This window comes from Lagopus leucura, unplaced genomic scaffold (assembly GCF_019238085.1).
Source record: "Lagopus leucura isolate 7727_CA_CO unplaced genomic scaffold, USGS_WTPT01 Super-Scaffold_806, whole genome shotgun sequence".
Lineage (NCBI taxonomy): Eukaryota > Metazoa > Chordata > Aves > Galliformes > Phasianidae > Lagopus > Lagopus leucura.
In genome coordinates this window covers 20,793-38,451 of record NW_024962260.1, presented here as the reverse complement: position 1 = coordinate 38,451, position 17,659 = coordinate 20,793, and the positions used below count along the sequence as shown (strand labels likewise).

At 48.5% G+C, this 17,659-nt stretch overlaps 1 protein-coding gene across 3 annotated transcripts in view; it reads left to right on the top strand.

Annotated features, from left to right (window-relative positions):
- Nucleotides 1-3,207: 3,207 nt before the first annotated feature.
- Nucleotides 3,208-17,659, top strand: part of LOC122176998 (serine/threonine-protein kinase TAO3-like) — a 35,228-nt gene continuing 20,776 nt past the window's right edge. For 2 of the 3 annotated variants that reach the window (XM_042866040.1, XM_042866041.1), the window contains exons 1-3: nt 12,106-12,390; nt 12,579-12,745; nt 12,837-12,906. The gene's annotated coding sequence lies outside the window, so the exon portion shown is untranslated. Of the gene's footprint in view, nt 3,278-12,105; nt 12,391-12,578; nt 12,746-12,836; nt 12,907-17,659 lie in introns of those variants that run through there. The other variant, XM_042866039.1, reaches the window with a different exon arrangement.

Genomic DNA, 17,659 nt, shown 5'->3' with positions numbered 1-17,659 from the left:
GGCGTCACTCACTGAGTTGCAGGTTCGAGACCCGCGCACGGCAGCGCAATGCTCCGCGAGGGCGGAGACGTCGGACCTCTCGAGAGGCACGTTGTCACGTTCTGCCACCAGCTGCTATCACCGATGCTAACACAATGCCCAGCACCGTCCCTGCCCAGTGGAAGTGGGCTGGTCCAGTGCTTGCACAGCTTTCCTGCTGCTTTCCTCCGTGTACAAAAGTCTTCCTCGTTCCTCCATGCTTTCATCAGACTACTCCCTGCCAGTCAATCGCAACTTTCCTAAGCGTCCAAACCCACTGCAGATGGGCACAGACAGGTTATTCTCCAGCAGGACGCTGCTACAATCTGAAGGACTCAGGTGTGGATCCTGCAGTGAGATTTACATGCAGGGACCACGTTAATTATGTGACCTTAATGAATGTGAAAAAGCCTCATGCTATTTCAGGCCAGGTGTTTCACTGTGCACTTTCCCACAGCTGCACATCACCTGGGAGGCACTGACTATGGCCGTGCCCTTAGCAGAGCTGTGCTGAACGCTCACCTGGACATTCCCCAAATGCACGGCTTGTTGACTCACTGAGACACTACAGCTAACCAAGGAAATAAAACAGAATTGGTTTTATGTAAGGAAGGACTAAACTCAAGATGACTGCAGTGCTGTTTAAAACTAGTTAACCCAGGGGGCACCAGGACATACCCTGTTCTGAAAAGAACTGCAGTAGTAACACAGCTCGTGCACTTTGCTTTTCACTAGTTTATCCAAGATCTGTTTGCACTGACTGACAATTTTTAACTTGGAACACCCACGCAAAGCATGTATTAAACCTTTTTACATAAGTAAATATTGCCTCTTACAGGAGATGAGGCAGAGACGTGGCTAAACATCAGCGCAACTGCGAGCAGCTCCCAGATCTCAACATCCCTTTGGGGGGCACTCAAATTGGCACACCAGTAAGTGTTGGAGCCACTCACCACCTCTTGCTGCCAATCACATCGGTGCCAGTGCCATCTGCACGCATACAAGCAATCCTTCCACAGGGCTCTGGCAGATGCAGAAGAGCTGACAGGGCTGCAGGGTGAACAGGAAAGGGTGCGGTGGCTGCTGCTGCATCCCAGGAGCTGCACTGCTGGGGCCGCGCTTGGACTGCCCAAATCACTTCCTCATCTTCACACAGCTGCAGAATTAGAAACAGCACTCTGGCTAAACCCCCAATTTATTTTCCATTTCCTTCCTGTATCTCTTCCATGTGTCCACACAGTTCACCCATCAGCTCCCCAGCCAGCCTTGCTCATGCTGCTGTGGACAGCGATTGGGTAAATTTAGCAAGGCTGAGCTGGGGCTCCCCTTTCAAGGTTAATTCAACTCACATTACACTGCCTCAGCACTTTCTGTTTGTCTGAAGCAAATTTACCCTTTAGGAGGAAGCTTGCACACAAAGGGCAGGTGCATTCACTAATGTGAGGGCACAGAGGAATCCTTTGAACAGCAGGAGCTGTGTGCAGAGAATGAGTAAGAAACCGGATAGAGTTGCTGATGCAAAATTGTTTTAGCTCATTCTGTGGTCAAAACTGGAATCTCACTTGCTGCTTGCTCCCTCCACACCAATTCCTCCTGTTTAATATTAGCCTTCTGGAGACACCCTATACTGTCATCTCTCAGGCATCCAGTGGGAACCCAAGGGAGGAGGTTCAGCTTTAAGGAATGCCATGTTTCCCTTACAAATGCAGAAACTTAACTATCTACGCCCCAAAGAGCTATCAGGGAAAGTTTAAAACTTCTTTGTCAAGCTGTTGTTCTTGGCTCATGTTCTCATAAAAAACTGTTTTTCTCATCACAACTCACTGACTGTTTGACATACATTCACTCTGTCTGAAGAAAGGTTTCTGCATCCTGCTTTGTCAGCATCAGCTATTTGCAAAGCAGCTGACACAGAGGCCCTGCTCTTTGTTTTTCTTTCCATTTGTAAGAAACAGAGAAGAAAAAAAAAAAAGCTACAAAGTTCAGTCTTTGTAAACAGAAAGCACAGCAACATGTTTCTTATATGAAATAGATAACCAGAAAACCTGCAATATTGGCCTTTGTAGAACAGAACACAGCTGCCCATAGCCTGGGACATGTTGCTTTCAAGTTTCCACACCTTTGGTTTGAAATGACTGCACCACGAGGGCCCTGGAAGGCAGCCCAGCAGCGACACACCAGCACGAGGCTGCATGAGGCATGGGCAGAACGCACAGCTCTGGACCTTCAGCTTTGTCCATCAGCAACATGCTCAGAGACCAGTGGACAAGCCAGTGTAGGTCTCTATATTTATAAAGGAACGTTTGCCATATATGAAACTGCAAAGCATGGCAGGAACAGCATTGCACCACCTTACCCTGTCTCTCTGCTCTGCAGTCATCCTAACCCAGGCCTTTCAGCCGCCACTAAAGCTTCTTGTCCTCCAAGGCCTTTCCCCCTCAGGCTGTGCAGTCCACAGCTCCCCTCCTGATGCAGCCCATCCTTACCAAGGCTTTTCCACACACCAGCAGCTGCTGCAAGCCTCAGAGCCACTCTGTGATGGACCCTGAAAACTCCTCTTGCACACCTGAACCTGTGGTAGGCACGAAACCACCTCCGAACACACTCGGTCCCCCATAGGCCTAAGGCTCACACACATATCTGTGCACAGGCTGCCTTTCCTCACACACAGCTGGGCCCATAAACCTGACTCTCCTTTCCCACCCACCCCGACTCCTTACAGGCCTACCTTTACTCCACATACACCTGCCTCCCCACAGCGAATCAGAGCCCCCTCCTCGCACACCCCACCCCTTACAGCCCTGCCTTTCCTCACACATCTGGCCCTATAAACTCCAAGCCCATCCCCGGTCTCCCGCCCCCCCCCCCGGGGTAACCCCCCCAGGGGAACCAATCGCCCGCCGATCTCCGCCGCCCCCCTCATCCCACCGGCCGGGCTGCGCAGGCGAACCAATCGAGCGCCGAGCGCCCTCCCCCCACTCCCCCCCCGCGATCGATGGCCGAGGCGCCCTCAGCTCGTGCCGGGCCGCGCGGCCGAGCGCCGATGCCACTCCCCTCCTCTTTCCCGCCCGCGGCGAGTGCGGCGGCAGGGCGACGAGCCGAGCGCCGAGCGATTGGCCGCGCCTGGCAGCAGGGAGCCGCGCCCCGGGCGGCGGCGGGGCCGTGGCAGGAAGCGGCGGGGCCGGGCCGGCCCTCCTCCCGCCCGCTGCCTCCTGCCCGCTCTGCGCGGACGTGGCCCGCGGCCGCTGGCCGGCACCAGGTGAGAGGCGGCGGGGTTCGGGGCTGCGACGCCGTGGGGCGGCGGGAAGTTTGGGGGGGGAGAGTCCGGCGGGAGCGGTGCTGCCGTCGTGCCGTTGCCGCCCGGCTCCGCTCGCGGGTTTTCCAGCGTCCGTCAGCGCTGCGGTGCGCGGAGCGCCGCGTCCCGTTCTGTTGGCGGTGCCGGTCGGTTTGATGCGCGGAGCCGCGGAGCACGTGGGTGGCGGTGCCGGCGGTGAGGACCGCGCCGTTCTGCTCGCAAACTTTGTTTCCGACTGTGAGCACGAGCGGCTGACAGCTCGCTGCTTCGTGCACCCGCCGTCGGCTTGCGGGCTGCGATCCCCCGCATCTCTCCGCGCTGTCCGCGGGTGCTGTCAGGTCGCTGTGCCCTGTTTGCCGCGCGGTGAGTTGCGTCTGTCAGCGCACGGCCCGGCGGAGCGCTCCTCTGCCGTCGGATTGCGGGAGAGCACGGGCTGCTCTGCTCCCCTCTGCCCTGCAACAGCCGGGGGCTTTCACTTTTTCTTGTGGGTGTGCTTTTACACGACACGGGTGGGGGGAGGTGGGGGGTGGAAAAGCAGCCGAAAAGCTGTCACGCTTTTTATTAACGGGCTACTTCCTTATTTGAAGGCCGTCGATCCGAGCAGGGTGATTTGATTGCCTTTGGCTGAGCGCTGTGCAATGAACGCGCGGTTGCGTTGCTGCTTCTGAGGGTAGCTGTGTGTCCTCCCGGCACTGCCCTCTTATCGCTCGCTGCAATCACTGTGCTGAGCTTTCTTTTTGATTCATTGGGTGATGTGTGCTTTAGAAAGCGCTGCTCTCATACGTGTATGTTGCCTCTGGATGAATCTACGGATGTCTTAAGGAAGAAAAAGGGAATCCCTCTCCTTGTGTAACCTCTCTGACTGTTTCACAGGTAGCAGACATTCAGGCTTCTCATTTCAATCTGCTGTGGCCGCATCTCAGCGCACAGAACTTGATTGTATGGCATGCACCACCTAAAGTCATCATTGGGATTGCATGGCAGGAGCTGTAATCTGTGTGAACCTCAGCTCCTAATTAATGAGGAGGAAAGTTGAAATAGAAATTAAAGTAAATTAATGGGGTGTGGTCTTCCATCTCCGGAGCCATTGAAGGTTGCTGGAGATCGGAGTGCCCTCCTTGTTAGTTGTGACGCCACGTGAGCTCCCATGACTCTTCCTAAAGCCCCAGTCCACAGCATTAAAGGATCACACTTCCAACACAACCTGCAGTACTTATTCTCTTGAACTATCCAACCAGTCTTTCGTTTGTCAGAAATGTTAAAGATGTCTTTAAGGATCTGCTCTCAGATTGCAAAGGCCAGGAGTGCTGCTGGTACAAATAGATATATAGTGATTTCAAAGAGATTCTGGAAGGGATTTTGTCTAGGTGTCCTGGGTAAGCTTGTCATACTGAGGCTGGCGAAAGGATGTGCTGAATTTGGACATTTTGGAAGTTTTCATGTTTACACGCTCCTCCTGGCATTCACTCGCTGGACTTTCCCTTTGTGTAAGAAATTGTTAGTTTAATTTGTAGAGACAGGGAAATTTCGCATTTAATATAGGGAGCTTACAAAACAAGTTTGTCCGAGTTGTTAATGAAGCAAGCACTTGTTCCCTTGAACAGGTAATAGCTTGATGTTGATGTAATTACAGTTTTTCCCCACCCTGAATATTAGGTCAGAATGGACTCTGGTTTATTTCAGATGTAATGAAACCAATAGCTATGTGGGAACACGCGGTTGCATGCCTTACTGCTTAGCTACCAGAGGCTTTCAAATAAGGACATTCTCACAGTTGGTACAGCGTATTAATTTCAATCTGTCCTTCTGAGCATCGCTGATTAGGCACAGCTGGAGCGTGGGGTTAATTGGGCAAAGTTAAAGCGCCTAACTCTCTTGTGTGAACTGATCTCCATTGGTAGCTTGTAGTGAGCAGCGAGCTCACCCTGAGCTGCACCTTGTTCTGCTGTTGTTTGCTATGGGTGATGCTGGGCTATCTACGAGTCCTCATGTGTGCAGCTTTTGTGCAGTGTGTGCATTTCCACATACATTAAGCAGTTCAGGATGAAAGGCTTTATGACTTCCAGGTACCATCGCTGTTTGATGACCAGGATGTTCTCACTGGAGTGGAACTGATGAACACGTGCCAAATATTTGTGCGTAGCAACTCAGCTTCTGGAGCACTGCGAATGTTATCCTCAGCTTCTCCATGAAATTTCTATTTCTTTGCTTTAAGTAATTGATTTGAGAGTGCTCTGCACAGAATGTGGCGTGAAATTGAGCAGGTTGACTTGGGGCTGACCTTGCACGCTGTGTTCAAGCCAGGTTTACAAGAATATGGTCACTGATGATTCATGTTGAGATGATGTTTTCCTTCTTCGTAACGGAGCATATGGCACTGCTGAGAAATGTGGGACACAGAGCGCTCATTTGATTTATTACACAGCAAAAAGTTTGGGTTTTCAGTCTAACGCTGAGCAGAAAGCTTTGTAAACAGCCCAGGCTGCTGGGTTGTGTTGGATGCAATATACATAATATACACGTTGTGGTGCTAAACTCTGAAATAACTCCTTTAAATGAAAACAGCACTCTTATAAAACCAGTGATTGCTGCTGTTGCGGTGCAGCAAAATGTATGAACTCATTGGGAGCTGTGATTTGTTTGTGCTACTAACACAGCTCTGAGTGCATTGCCTTCTGTGAATATATGGCTTTCTTCCTGTTTTGTTGGCCAGAGCATCTTCCTTCTCTTCAGTCTTTGTATGACTGAGGGGAGGTTTGCTTTTCTTCAGTGCTGTGGGTGGAGGCAATAAATGCTCACCTTGGTTCCTCCAGTGCACCAGGGAAAGTGTGCAGAAGGGCAGGTAGAGGCTGTAACTTCCAGCCCTTGGTTTCCTGGAGCTCTCCTGCATTTCTTAACTATTCATCTTTCAGGTGATCGTAATATCGGCACCACTTTGGCCATGACTTTGTAGTGCTCACTGCGACATACTGGAGGTGCTGCAGTAATACTCATCATTAGTCCCTGGTTGCAGGAGTGCATTTATTGAGCTTTTTCAAAATGATTTGATTAATGACTTCATGGCGAATTTGGGACTGCCATCGTTTGTTCTGTGTTTACTTATTCTGACCGAAATTTCAGTGTGCTGTAACCATTAGAGGGGAAGAAACTGACATCACTACAAACTGATCTTATTTAATAACAGGAAGTGTTATCTATAGTTGAGGGAATTAACTAATGACCTCTTGTTACCATCACCTTCAGGATCTCAGATCCTCCCTTTGCTTGCCTCATTCTTAGTCACAGATTGGAAAAGGAAGACAGGCTTTTTTTCCCCTCCCAGCTCTTAGGCAGTTTCTCAACTTCAGATGAACTGCACAGTGACCTAAACGATGGGGATAGACTGGAATTGGGAAGATATTGCCTCTTTGCTTGCAGTTCGTACTGCCTCTATTAAAACTCACAAAGCCTATCAACTAGCTCTGGGTTTCAGTTCTAACCTGGGTAGAGAATATGTTTCAAAACTATTAAACTAAAATTTATTTCAGGCTATAGCGTTTTTGAAGTCAGCGATGGTTGAGGTTTCGATCTGAACTTTAAGCTTCTTTCAAAAGAGGGGGGAAAACACAGGGCTTATCTGGAAAGTCTGCGAGTGGCGGAGCAGATAAGATAATTGAGACCTAAATGTGAGCTGGGATGGAAACAGCCTCTGTTAAGAGTCAGGTCTCATCCGCTCCGCACAGCCAGGCTGTGCTTCAGTGCATACTAATGCTGTCAGTTGCCTCATCCTGGGGAGGATGCAATGAATTTTGACTCTTCTGCATGAAGAGCTGAGCCTCCAGCAGAAGAGGGAGAGGCACGTTTCCTTCATAGCAGAAATACTGGGTTTGTTGTGAAGCAGGCAACCTAATGAAGGAGGAGTTTATGTTTCTCCTAAAGTGAGGAGTAGAAATGAGAAGCATTCCAGCACACTCTTCCACTTGGACAGTTGTTTCTCATGTGTGAATTCATCTGCTGCTTCCTTCAGGGTCCCCAGAGGAGGTGACAGCTTTCCAATTTTCGGCTCTTCCCATCGAGGGAGAGCTCCCGTTCTGGCTGTGGAGCTGCTGTTGTTGGGGCAGGAGGGAGGGCAGGAGGTAGTAATGCAGATACCTACAACTAGAACGAATGGGTAACGACGGGAGTGATTTTATTCTTTTATTTTTTGCGTATTTAATTCCGAATCAGGTTGGGCTCCTCCAGAAGCAGAGTGCAGGGGCTGCCTCGAGCCCAGCAGTGCTTCTGTGATAGCATCGTGCTCTGAGAAATGCAGTCCAGGAGCAGGCCTGCTGCTATGGTATCAGCTGTAAGCCAGCACAGCGCCTTTGTAGCACCACGTGGATGTGTCACAAATCAGAATCTGCGTTTGAGAGCTGCAGAAATGCCTGATATCCAATGGGAGCAGTTCAAATGATGAAAGCCGACCAACGATCACCGGAGATGGGGGCGCATCTCAGGTGTGCCTTGCAGCCATCACATCAGAGTAAAGCAGGACGGAAACTGCTGACTGAATCTTGTGTGTTGTCCCTTTTTCCTGGGCGACAGGTGTTTCTAGAAGGGCAGTTTAGGTTTTTCATCAGTTTTCCTGCTTCTCGGTGTGCTGCGCCCACCCCAGGGCTCCCAGGCCCAGAAATGGAGAGCAGGGGGCTACCCTGCTCTCATGGCTCTGCTGTGTGTGAAGTCAGTTGCTCACAGCAAGACTTGTATTCAAGCGCTATTTATAAGAGCAAACTAATTTCTTTCTTGGTAATGATGGCCTCTTGGCTGATGACGGGTCTGGAATCTGGAAGATCTGGATTCTGCATGCCAACACTCAGCTGCGTATCCACGGGGCGATCGTTTGCTAGCTTTCTGCCTCGGTGTTTTTTATCTGTATTTAAATGGAGGGGAAAAAATGTTGACTAATCGCTGCCCCAGAAGACTGTGAGAGCACAGTCAGTAGCCTCATGCTGTGAGATCTGCAGAAAACACTGCAGGAATGTTCAAGGGGCTTATTATGGCTGAAGCCCTCGCAAAGGGAGGGCTGGTTCCACCTGGCTTGTTGTTAGAGCGTTCATTACGGAGCCTTAATAGCTGAAGAGATGATAGTGGCTGCTCCTGCTTCACCCTCAATTACCCAGGATAGGTGCAGTACCGGAGCTGTGGAGCAGGACCCAAGGGGATGCACTGAGGTTTGCATCCACCCGGAGCTCTTCAGTTCTGTTTCGCGACTGGATTTGCATGCAGGTCAGGCCGTAGCCTCAGTGAATTTTGGCAGCTTGACATGGCACGATTGCTTATTGTGCCACTAGCGAGCCCTCAGCGCCTTCTTGCCGAAAGCAGTCTTATATATTCCACTGAAATTTTCCTCTTTATCTGCCATGTTCTCACTTAGGAATTTCTCTGTTTTGTTCAGTTTTCAATTGGGCAACACATAAATTCTGCTACCTGATATTAAGAGCTGTAAAGCAGATGTAAAAACCTCCTAAGATTTGGCAGCCTTCAGGCTCAGGCTGTCTTCTGACAAACTGACACTTTTGTGCAGACGTTCCCATTGTGGTTTTTAGTTTATTTGATAGTAGAATCGTATCCCTTCAGTGAGCATAGTAACAAGCAACTGTGCAAGAAAAGGAGAAAGCCTATTCTAGGGAAGGCCAGATATCTTATGCTATTAAACTTTAATAACTTTCTTAAAATTCAGTGGCACTGTGCTCTTGTACTTGAACTCAAGACAGAGCCTTTGAATGTGAGGCCTAACTCTGTCCTTAGTTTTATTTGCCTGTGGGGTTTCATCTCTTTGTGATGTATGTAAACTGTTGTCTGCAACTTGACAGATTGTACTGATTAAAATAGAAAGTCAGGTTCCCGCTGACACTCATGCTTCAGGAGCAAAGGGTTCTGCATTTTGGGAGCGTGAAACTGACGTTGAACTCATGAGGCTGTAAGTTAGGATGAATTCAAGCTGGTGCAGGTGTTGATGAAAACCCATCTGCTGGAGCTTCTCCTTTGTGTTGCTGAGCTGTTTGGGCTCAGGTTGGTGTCAGCAGGAAGCTGATCCAGCTGCAGAATATCCATACTTTGCAGCAAACCCTTGGACTTGGGATGTGAAAGTTCAGATGTGGAAAGAGGACGGGGCTGGGAGGCTGCCATACTGCTCAGTTGCAGCAGCAGTGATCTGTGACAGCAAACAGAGAAGAGCCCCATAGCATTGCTCAGTTTGACTTGCTGAGTTAGTTGGGAGGTTTTGCTTTCCATTTCTTCTGCATGAGCCTGGGCTGGAAGCATACGTACTGTCAGGGACTGCAGGTTGCACTGGAAGACTTGGGTGGGAAATCCCCTTCTTGCTCATGTTTTGCCTCATTTTCTGAAGTTTTCTTCTATAGGAGACCCAAGTTGGGAGCTTTACATACAATATTTGCACCTGCATTTTTTTAGAAGGAAATTTGTGTTGGGCTTCGGTAACATAAGGAAGGGCTCTTTTGGAAGGCTGACATACTTTGTTGCACATTCATAGTTTTATAGATTACATAGAAAAATATTGCTGCTGTAAAAAGTAGGGAAAAACGAAAGCAAAATGCTTGTCTTGTAAGCACTGCCAGTATTGACTGGATGATAAGTAAGCAAACAGATACTGACAAATGCAGTTTTATTTCATGCTGTAGGTATGCAGTGGCTTTAAAAATGCTGGGGCTTGGCACTGTGTGCTGGGGCACAGGTGAAATATTGTTTCTAAGTACTCAGTCCTGTGTGTTCCTGGAAGGTGAGGATTACTTGGAGTCTTTAAGAATGGGCCTGCAATCAGGAAAGGAAGCACCAGTTTTCTTCAAACAGCCAGTTGTATGGATGCAAAAGAGGACAGCTCTTCAGTAAGCAGTGCAGTGCAGCAGAAACCTTGCCATTGCCAAGCACACCTGGCTTCCACAGCCATCCAGGGAGTTTGTGGCAGATGTGTGAAGAGGAAAACACGGCAGGGAAAGGACAGCTGGCTGCTGGTGGCAGGGCCTCCCCATCCACAGGGTGCCTGCAGCTGTTGTTGGTGCAGATGTGGGTGAGTTTCAAGAGTGCAGAGAGAGGAAGTCGAAGAGCTTTCGCGTTTGTGATCTCTGTCTTCCCACTTGCTTTAAAGAAATCTTCATTTGCGTTGCCTTTTTGTAAGTTAAGGGCTCCTGGTACGTTCAGCTGAAGGCCAAGCATCTGAATGAAGCTCCCTTTGTATCCGTATGGTTTTGTGTTCCTGCAGCTTGAAAGCTGCACAGGGGCTGGTGAGGCCGTGGACTTGCAGTTATGGCTCTTATCTTGGCAGCCTGGCATAAGGAACTTCCTAGTGCTGACTGCCAGCACTGCACAACCACAAGTGTTTGCTGGTACAGTTGGTTGAGGGGGTTTGCAGGGCATGCTACCTCCTCTGGTGGAAGGCTGATCTAAGGAAGCTGTTGCAAAGCTCACACAGAGCTGTTTTGTGGTGGTGTTTTTTTGTTTTTTTTTTTAATTAATAATAAATAAAGTAAAATGTTATTTAAACCTAAGCTCTTGTCCTTGGTGGTTGCTTAGAGGCCAAGGAGCTGCATTTACCTGCAGTATGCTCCTGTGCTGCGGGTACGTGACAAGTGGCATCCCTCTGGAGGGTGATGGAGCTTCATTGCCCAGATCCATCTCCTGGGCTGAGGGAGGTTTGAGTTGTGTTTTTCAGTACTGCAGTACGAATGACTGATGTGTGCCACTTTTTCTGCTTTCTCTTCGTCTCAGGGGACAAGCTGGGATTTTTCTGTTCATAAGTGCATGCTGCCTCTGTGAGCAGGCAGGGCAGAGAGGAACACATTGCCTTTGCACTGGAAGCTGGGCTCGCCTTCTGGAGGCCCTTTGCTTCTTTTGTACATCTACTGTGCTGTCTGGGACCTCCTTTTAGGAGCAGCATGTCTCCTGCACAGTTGAATTTTACTTCTGTATCAGCCTAGGTTTATTTTTTTCTCTTCCCCGCCCACTGCTGCTGCCTTCCCTTTTTATGTTTTTAGGAAAAAAGTGAAGACTAAATGTACCTAAAAGTTGCGTGTTCGGGAGGGTTTGGTCTCTGTATGACAGAGCAGTTAGCTAAAGGAGCTCACATTGTGCAGCAAGCTGGGTTACTTCATGGTTTGTTATTTTTTTAATGAGACATCCGAGTAGAGGGAGCCTCGAATGAAAATTGCTGTTCTGATCTGTGAGCAGTCCGAATGTCTTGGGGATTAAAATATTAACTGAAGTTGAGTACATTGATTTTTATTTTATTTTTTTTCCTTGTATGAAGAGCTTTGTGTAACCACTGGGGCGTGACTTTAAATTCTGGGCAGGACTTTGTGGCTTGTTAGCATCAAGTTCAGCTTCTGATGTTGCAATGAAGAAGGAAGTGAGCATGTGTGTGCTTGGGGAGGGGGAGAACAAAGCACTTCTGCCTGGCCACATAAGGTGGGAATTGCAGCTGGCTGGTTATTTTTAGCTTCTAACTCCTTCTGAATGTGAATCTTCTAATCTTCTCTTTTTTTTCTTTTTCCCTCTTTTTTTTTTTTTTCAAACCAGAATGTTTGGTAAATGAGGCTGTCAGTCTGTTTTAAAGATTATTCTTTTCATTTTTAAGCCTTTATAGGCCTCCAAGGCTGCGGCAGTGGGCGTGATGTATTTTGCAAGCATTTCTGTCTGCTGTTAATTTTGCAGGTGTACGTCCATAGCTGAGGACACAAGCGTGGTAGGGACTGCCAGGAAAGGTGGGACCTCACAGATCAGCCTCTGTGGTTGGAAAAGCACGGAAGCTTCAGTGAAGGAGAAAAGTCAAAGAAGTGGATCTGGATTTGACTTTGCTCCCTCTTTGCAAAACCATGCAACAATGCAAGTTATAGGGACGTTTTATGGGTAGGGAGGGGAGGTGGAAGATACCATCAGTTTCCACCAGTCTGCTTTCCAGTCACTCACTGTGAGAGTGAATCTTTTGTTGGGCTTTTTGTGTGTGCTCAAGCTGACCTGAAAAGGGCCGTACAGGATGTTTCCATTTCCAGCTCTCCAGCATAATGGATGAATAAACTCACCCCTCCTATGTTGGTTTGTTGTAGGTGAGCTTCCCTTCCTGGGATCTGCCTCTTTTGCTGCACTGGCCTCGCGTACCCAACCTCTGAAAACTCTTCATGCACTATCAGAACACAGATGGAAGCAAATGTTCTAACCATTTTGCTTTAGGGCCTCGATGTCTTAAAATGTGGTGTTAAAAATAACGCTTTTTTTTTTTTTTAAATGCCTTCAGCAATGCTTTCCTGGCCTCTTCCCCTATATTATGTGCCATTCATGCTTATCAAAAGTCAGCAACTCTGAGTTCTGCTGACTTGGGCTTTCTCATGCTGACTTGGATTGGCTGTGGAAGTCTGAAGGCAGAGCATGGTTTCCTCTGTCAACACAAAAGGTGCATCCCAGGTATGAGTTTTCCCTCTATTTCTAAAGCACCTCCTTTCATGTTGATTTTGAAGGATCTGCTGCTCTCACTGTCATTTTTCTCTCCCTCAAGAGCAGTTCATTCACTGAACTAAGTCTGAAAGAAGTACAGGGGGTGAATGACATTGCTGGGCAAGACAGAGGTATGTACAATGGCAGCTGGATTCCTTGTAGCTTTTCCAGAATCTCTGTATAGTAATCAGGGCATATTCCTCTGTTTTCAGAAGCAGTTTAATATTTTATCCTCATTCCTAAATTATATGTCAATTTACTGAATTGAATCAAGAAACCTCTGGTGGTTCACATGGATATGTTGAACACCAAATTTGGTCTGCTGTTGCATATATCCTACGGTAGCTAATTGAGAAGCTCTGCTGGCTGTGTTGGGACTGCCTTAAACCCACATCCCAACCCCCAGAACTTCCAAGGACAGCTGCGTATCAGAAGACAAATACGTTTTTGCTGTGTGTATGTTTGAATAGCTTCTGAGCACGTTACTGGTTTGCAGTTCATTTTAGTGGTGTTCTGTTTTGCTTGGCACTCAGAAATGTGCTTGGGCTGAGTGTGGTGCAGTTACTTTTTGTGCTGGTCATCTCATTCCTTGTCCTTAAGCGCGCGCTCTGTCCGTGCCTGTTTTGGGAAATAGCACAGCTATCACCAGCTAACACCAGTGAAGGACACTGGTTTCTGTAGCCTTTAACATCTGTCAGGTTTGTTTAGCAGCTGACTTGGGTCACGCTTTGAGATTTACAGGGCATTTGGTGGTGTTTTGACTGTGAGCTTATCTCTCCCTCTCAGTAAGGCCGTGCTCTTCTGGCTGCTGCTGATAGCAGCTGTTGGGATGCGGGTATTTGGGGTGCTGATCTGGGATGAGCACTTGGATCCTTTTGCCCTTAGTTTTTGGGTTGGATGCATGGATGAAAAGGCTGCAGATGGGCGCTTGCCCATATTTGATGATAGAATACTCTGACAGTTTTATGCAGTGGTGAGGCTTCCTATGCTCTGCTCAGGTATTAATTTTCAGTCTTGGTCCTCCCAAGTTATAGGCTTGGAAACTATTTCACACTGCTGACATCATTTTCACTGATGGTGTGTACTGTATAGCAGTTGGTTGGAGGGTATCCACATGGCAAACTGTGGGATGATTGCCTGCTGTGTTATTCTTGATGTGCAGTGGAAGTTGTCTGGTGTTCCTGGGTAGGGCTCAGATAGCAGTAATGGACATGAAAAATCAAGGCTTGTTGTCACCTGTTGACCAGAGGTATGAATGATGCCCACTGCTGAGAGGTGATGGTCTTTAAAGTGAAGGACTTAGGAGATGACTTCAGTTTGGTTTGTTAAGAATCACTTTGGTGCTGTATGTGCTCTGGAAAAGGGGAAGAGGGGCAGCATAGGAGAGCGCTGTGTGGGGAGTGCTGCCCTCCATAAAACATGAAGCTACCTACAAGGCTGCAGTTCTACCTTTATAAAGGGGAAAATCAGGCAGTGTTGTAGGCACGCTTGATACAATATACATAGTTGTGCTTCAGTTCTACACACTTGTATTAGCAGAATTTTAATAGGCAGGTGTCCCTTTGCTGGAAAGGAGAAACACAGCTGCTGCCCCCTCCCCATGCACTGCACTCTCCTGTTGCTTCAGATAATTTGGATTTGGGTTTTTGGAAGGCAGGAGCGACCTGGGATTTGAATGGCTTTACATGGGTAGAAATGTTGATTATCATATTCAGATTTTGCACCTTTATCCCATCTCTGCAGTACTGATTACAGCTAGGGACAAGGCACTGGTTGTGTTAATGGGGTTGTGCTGTCATCTTTTGAGTCTGCTTTGGGATTGAATCAGCGCTGCTTTGCAATTAGAAGCCAGGTTTCTTCTGGAAGGGAAATACTGATATATATTTTACCTCCATCAGAACTGAGACCAGCTATGTGCTGATCGGATGCGTGCCTCTGCCTTCACTGCTACCAGTTACACAACCCCCAAATTCACTGCAAGCATTTGCAGAGAGCTCCAGCTCCTTCTTTCCATCAGGGGATACCCGAAAATCCCCTGATGGGGGATCTGTTAAGGAAAACACATCTGTAAAATCACAGTCTGATAGTGCTGAGGGGGTTCTGTGTGTACTGACGCAGTGCATGTGTGTGCTGTAGCAGGTGATGGGGCTGACCACACAACTCGTGCTTACAGCACTGAGTTCAGACACAGTAAGCAACTTCTGTAATGGAGTGCAAGTTTCCAGTTATTCTTTTGAACTTGCTCTTATACTTCTGGTTGCTGTGCTAATTAAACGCGTGTGCTAATATCCAGTGCTCAGCTGTTGACTTCTGACCTAATTGAGGTACTGCTGCTAATTTGTTACGGCAGCATTAAAAACCATCCATCTGTGGTGCTGTGTGGGGTTAAGCTGTGTAGAAAGGTGCGTTTTGGTTTGTGCTCAGTCCTGACTTGGGAGAGCTACTGACTTGTCTGTGGTTGTACAGGGAGCCCAGCCCAGGCTGGGAGTCATTCAAGGTAAACCCTTGTTTACTCTTATGGACTGTTATTAGGTGAGCATAGTTTTTTGTACTCCAAACCTGAGGCTTTTAAAGCTTTTTCCAGTCATCAATGGAGCATAGCTGATCTTCTGTAAGCTCCATATAGCTCAGGGTTAGGGCAGTAACATTTTGTTCTTGGTGGGTTTTGGAGTTCGCTCCACTGATAGGCGAGGATGTGACTTCCAGGCATTCGAAAGCAAGATGGAATTTCTCTTGTCCTACTGGATTTTTATCAGTCCTGGTAATTCAAGAAGGTCATCTCACGCTCTCTGACAGAGAGCCTACAGCCTACAGGTAATTCTAGGAGCCTATGGGCTGATCTGGAAGTGTTATTAGTTTGTGACTAGTACAGAGGTGTTGGAGCTTTTGTTATTGAATTAGAAGACAAAACCAAAAATGTATCTCAGTGCTCCAAGAGTGCGTGAACTCTCATGTGCCTCTGGTATCCTCCTGTTTTCTTTGCAGCTGTGGAATTGTCCCTTGTGCTTGTAGTAAATGAGGTGGTGCTTTGGGGTGGGGAGAAACTGGAAGGTCGAGGGGAGCTGAATCCCTCATCACTGTAAGATTGAGGCTGGGGTTGCTGAGACTGGTTAAAGTTTGGGGAACAGACATGTTTGGCAGGAGGTGATACAGTTACTGTAGGCATGTGCTATGGGGTATCAAAGTTCTGCTGGACATTTACTTTCCTCCCTCAAAATGTCCTCCAATTCATTTAATTTATTTAAATTGGTTTATCTATCCCAGTCCTTAGTGCATCTTAATGAAATGTATGTTGCCTTTGAATGAATCTGAATGATGTTTTCCCATTCCCAAGGTGATTTTCCAAATTGCAATCTCTTCTACTTGAAATCTGCAGCCAATATACCCAATGCGATGTCTGTTTATGAAAAGAGGATATTTCTGCTGGTTCGTGTGGGTGTTTGCCCACTCAGATCATTGCTGCAGCCATTGGCTGCCTAACTGGTTCCTAGAAAATAGAGGGGATTTTCGTGCCATGACTCATCTCCCAAGCACCAGATGCTACCTGCTGCCAGCGCTTGGATGGCAGCTCCTGCCACTCTCCATGCATATAACCCAGTGCTGGGGACTCAAAACTATCTTGGGGGTCATCTTAATGATTACACAAATCCCTTATGGGGAGCAGATCAATTTGGCCGTGCTGCCGTGGAGCTTCTGGGTAGCTGCTATGAGAGGAGCTGGCATGAGCAGCGTCCTTGCCTGCAGGCTGGCTGCTGGGTGCCTGCACGGGGCTGGAGGAAGGCTGCGGTGGTGGCTGTGCGTCAGAGGCACAGCAGTGAGGGTGGAGCTGGGGATGTGATGGGTTGGGATGTCTGTGGGGTGGGGGGGATGGCAGCTCCAGCTGCCTCATTGCCACCAAACAGGGGAGCGATGGGAGTGGCTGCCCTGCCGGCTGGGCTTGGGAGATAGGAGGCTGTGTCTGGTGGGGTGAAAAGCAGTCTGTGGTACCTGCGATGTCCTCATAGAACCTGAGTGCTGCTTCAGGGGTGCCTGCTGCTATCCACATGGAGGTCTGGGATTCCCGTGTGGGCAGAAGTTTCACCAGGCTGCTGAAGCATCCAGACCTGCATGGTTGGCTTGCTGAGGGGAGAGCCCAAAGCCTGGGGGTGCTCTAGTCTGACCACGAGGCAGCTGGGCTCTGGGCTGCCCGGTGGGACCCCAAAGGCATGTGGCTATCCATGTGCCTGCAAGGATAGGTGCCCTTGGCTGCCCAGCTGCTAATAGTGGCTGCTGTGTTGCCAGGAGCTCAGCTCTTTTGTTTAGAAGCCCCAGACGAGCAGCATGTGCCTTATCTTGGACACGGTAAGGGCCGTGTATCTCTGCAGAAGTTTGTTTCTGGGCAAGGCGTGGTTCCGTTTGCTCAGCAGTGGCTGTGTGCTGGTGGTTTGGAGCTTCTGTGTCGGTTTGCACAAGCTGATTTCTGTGGTCATTTCGGTGGGATTGCTTTCAAGTCCCAGGATGCTGAAGTTTGGCTGGGTTAGGGTTGTTCTGCTCCAGTGGGGCTGTTTGTGCACAAGGAGCTGCCTGTTGTACTTGCAGTTCCCAAAGCGATGATTCCTCAGTACCAGGAATACAGTATCAGGCAGTCATGAAGCTGGGTGCTTATTTGATACAGAGCAGTTCAGCACAGCTCCTGCACTGGGTTTCTGCCCTTTCAAATAGTAGGAGCTGCATGTAAAATCCAGGGGCTCTTTACAGATCCCTGTGAGGCCTTTGTGCTACTTCCAGTTACACATATGTACCGGTAAGACCCACAAAGGATATTTTTCGTCCCATTTTTTCTCACCTCCGTCCCCTTCTTGCAGCAGCAGTGCCCTGCTATGCTCTGGGGACTCCTGGAGCTCT